Here is a 4,227-nt window from a genome sequence, read left to right on the forward strand (position 1 = left end):
TATAAAGCCTGCTTACAACAAACTTTAAATAATCATATTAATTAAGCTCTACCTACATTCTATGACTTTAGAAAATCCACTCTCACATACTTTACGTTATTAGGCATGAAATGACACAATAAGAATATTTTCTATAGACTATAGATAGTAAATAATCAAAATGAATTATAGGTTTATATTTGTAAATATTTTATAACTTATAAAGTTAAACAATTGACACTGCTTACCGCATCCCTATAGACATTTTATAATTAAGATATAAAAACCGGGAAGGAATCAGAATTAAAAGCAAATAATCGCAATACATTAGATTAATTAAAACAAATTTTACTTGTACAGTTAATATTATTTTTATTGGTAGACAGGTATTTGTAATAGATAAAATATAATTTATATGATAGGTAACAAAATAAGTGATTTGGAGTACATTGTTATTAGAAAAATCGGAAGGTTGAAACACAGTTATGATAAACAAAGATGAACATTTTACAATATACAATTAAGCATATGTTATTTTAGAATGTGAGACAGATCTTGGATACTTCAGCTTTGTTGGTAAATTTACTTGTTGTCAGCTAAAAAATAATATAAAAATATTGTGTAAAAAAAACGTTTGGTTATAATTAGCTTCCATATTAATTTGTATTCAAATTAAGTTAGGCTCCTTTACAAATGTATTAAGTACAAGATGTTTCCATTTTAAATAAAATCTAAGCATTTACATCTATTGTTTTAATTTCAAAAAAACAATGATTTATATATATTCAAGTACTATTATGTATAAAATAATCGTTTATAAAAAAATAATAATGAAACATTTTTCTTCCTTATTGAAAATAATTTTAAATCTGCTAGATTTTTGTAAATCACAAAAAGTTATATTATCATCTAACTTACAGTTATTTAGAAAACGAATGATAAAATTTCATATTGAATTACAATTTAATAATCTATATGAAAGTCTCAAAAACTTACCAAGCAGGTTTGGTGTTCCTGTTGAAACTATTGGTCGTGGTGGTGGCGGATCTGGTTCTGAAATACCGAAAAAATAACTCAATTACTAGTTTTTCCAATTTAATTTTGAATTATCTATACTGGATAATATGTTTTAGTTGTTTATCTAAAGCGTTTAAATTCGTTAGCCACAAATTATATTTGTTAAACAATATTTCAACTAGGTATAATATTATATAATTATATGCTTATGGACATAATAAATGTATTTTTATTATCAACAATGTAATGCATTAGTAACATTTTATACACATTTTCAGCTTTATTGAAAATAATATTAAAAATCTTGTATCTTTGCAAAGCACAAAAACTGATATTATCATCCACATTACAGTTATTTGAAAAACGAACAATAATAATGTATATTTAATTTCACTTTTAAAATATATATAAGTTGTAGCAGTTTCAAAAACTTACTGGTATCAGGATCCGTACCATTAAGTTTAACTGAAATATCGAAAAAAAAATTAAATATTTATCCCAACGCATCATATGGCTCATTGTTCTAAGGCTAAGTACAGTTGTTTTAATATGTATTCGTTTTAAATGGTTGTATAGGTAGATATTTTTCTACATTCATAAAATAAATATTAAGTTTGCAAAAAAACACGTGAATTCAACTACATTACATTGGCCGTTAAAGTATTTTTAATTTTTTTTCATGGCAATTTGTTTAATCATTTTTTTATAGTATCTTCGGCCATTAAAAAAAAAGTTATTACAAATTAGATTTTTATGTAAAATAATGTTAGTTTCAAACTGGGATGTCCACAAAAACGCTTAGAAAACAAAAAGGAAATAAGGTATAAAAAGGTAAAATTTCATAGACGAGTCGAAAAAACTGGTAAAAACGACCACAATATTCGAAATATTTAAAAAAAATTTATTGGCCGAAGATCCTATAAAAAAGAAGATTTAATAAAAATGTTTTTTCTACCTTCTGACCCTGGTTCTGTACCCGCATACGCATACATCATTATGGAAAATATGGTGACTACAATACAAAAAATACTTTTGAAATTCATTTTTTCAACTTGTTATTATTATAAAACCGCAATGATGTAGAATACTATACTAGTGCAATATTACGTTTGTTGCTTACATTATATAGAGAGATATGTTTGTCTTATTTTGTAGGCGAAGGGAGTGTACAATTTGTAATTATTTATGTATTGTTATTGTGTATGAGTTCATTGTTTGTTAAATACGTTTAGCAGAATGATGTTTTTTTTTTTATCGTTTTAGCATCTTATTTGTTTAGGTTTTGCATCGAAATGAATAACATGAGTAATAATATTTTTTCTTCACCCTCCCCTCCCCATCAAGGGTGATGACATTTTTTTGTAAGTTTAAGACCTTACAGTTGAAAATATCGTGCGCGTGTATTGCTCAAATAATAACATGTTTTAATATTAAACTAAAAACATTTTAGAATACTCATGTACAAATACACGATATGTGCTGCACAAAATTTGAAAATGTTATTCTGTAGGCGAAGGGAATGTACATATTTAAATGGTTTATGTATTGTTATTGTGTATGTGTTCATTGTTTGTTAAATATGTTTGGTCGAATGAAGTACATTTCAGGTCCTATTGTTACGAATAAAATGTGTAAGCAATAGACAAAATTTATGGTTTTTGGTTCTAGAACCTAGTTTAAAATACAGCCAAACTTTTTTTATTGATTTAGCAACTTATTTATTTAAGTTTTGCAGTAAAATGACATATGACATATGAGTAATATTTTTCACACTAGTGGTGTAAAATTTATAGGTTGCACTGAAACAGTTAAACTAAAAAACCTACAGTTAATTTAGTATCATAAAGGACTAGAAATTATTAACAAAAACTATTCAATGTCCGAAATAATTCAATTTATTGATATTGCCGTGTTGTTTTAACATATTGTTAATCAATGCAAGTCTATTTTATCATAATGCACTAAGGTTCCATGTACAATTCTAAAACATTTCAAGCCCGGCATTTCCTTTATTTTAGTTTGATATCGATACACCAAACACTTCATCTTTTTATACATTACCGCAACTTTTTAAGAACAACAATTTTACAAATTTTGAATACATCATGGAAAACAGATATACACAGTCTTGAACCCAGGATAATACCATTAACCCTTTTTACCCATTGTATTTATTTGGCACAGTTTAAATGTAGGTACTAAAGTTAAGATAGATCTATTGCAATGGCAACACTGTTATTACACCACTGTATACGAAATTAATTTAATTCATTTATTATACACCTGTTGACTTAGATTCACTGTCACGTGGCAACCTGTATCTTTGTTACGGTAGAAGTGTTAATTCCTATTCTAAATGTACCTTCAGTCTATTTTGTCATACTTTTGGGCTTGAGCCCAACTAATTAAACTATTATTAAAATAAAGTTATTGCTCACCGTAGTTTTAAGTTTAAAAATACGATCTTTTCGGATATACATTTTTTACGTTTTTTTCTATTTTGAAATGGGAAATGGTTGACATTTTTACAATTTTGACCTAACAAAGTAATTTTTAGGTATGATTTGATTTATAAACTTTCTACATTAAAAAATCAGATCAGCGGATTACCTGACCAAAAAAATGTTTATAAAAATATAATAAAATTGGAAAAAACTAAATAAGATCACTTAAAATAGGTATCTGTAAAAATATTAACTTAAATTGATCATTTTTTTCGAAGCTATAATGTGCTGGTATTTAAATTTACAAAATAGGCAAAAAACACATTTTTTTTGGCAACTTAATTATTTGTAGTGCTGATTTTTTCCCCTGCTCAATATGTTGTAGATAAATATGAGTCCTATCTTTTTACTAATTTTCAACTAAAAGGTTTTAAAATTATGTCTATAAAACAAAATCATGTCCATCATCTGTGATGGGGGGGGGGGGGGGAAAGTGAGGAAAAAGTATAATTAAAAATTCAAGGCTGCTGTTGTGGGAGCATGGCATGATGATGTGTGATCTGTTGAGATATGTTACTCAAAGAAATTTGTCTGGCGATTCAAAAGCTCTGTGTATATTTTTTTTAAGCGTATATAGAAACTTAAGGTCAGAAAATTAGACCATAAGGTAGTTCACTGTAGCCATATAACACATAAAATCTGAAAAAAATGTTAATCATACACTAGTTGATTACGATAAATGATGCAGACGATATATATTTGTTATAGGACATATTGCTAAATTCAT

The 4,227-nt window shown here is 26.6% G+C and overlaps 1 long non-coding RNA gene across 1 annotated transcript; it reads right to left on the reverse strand.

The window, feature by feature from the left end:
* Positions 1 to 377: 377 nt before the first annotated feature.
* Positions 378 to 2,100, reverse strand: LOC126847752 (uncharacterized). The gene is made up of 4 exons (XR_007687123.1): positions 1,952 to 2,100; positions 1,432 to 1,461; positions 976 to 1,032; positions 378 to 575 (listed from the first exon to the last, which is right to left on the reverse strand). It is a non-coding gene; the product is annotated as an uncharacterized LOC126847752 (long non-coding RNA).
* Positions 2,101 to 4,227: the final 2,127 nt, after the last annotated feature.

This window comes from Adelges cooleyi, unplaced genomic scaffold (assembly GCF_023614345.1).
Source record: "Adelges cooleyi isolate 19-005CV unplaced genomic scaffold, UGA_ACOO_1.1 ACOO_flye_CR_arks_rails_tigmint_CR_PRNA_118, whole genome shotgun sequence".
In the NCBI taxonomy this organism is placed as follows: domain Eukaryota; kingdom Metazoa; phylum Arthropoda; class Insecta; order Hemiptera; family Adelgidae; genus Adelges; species Adelges cooleyi.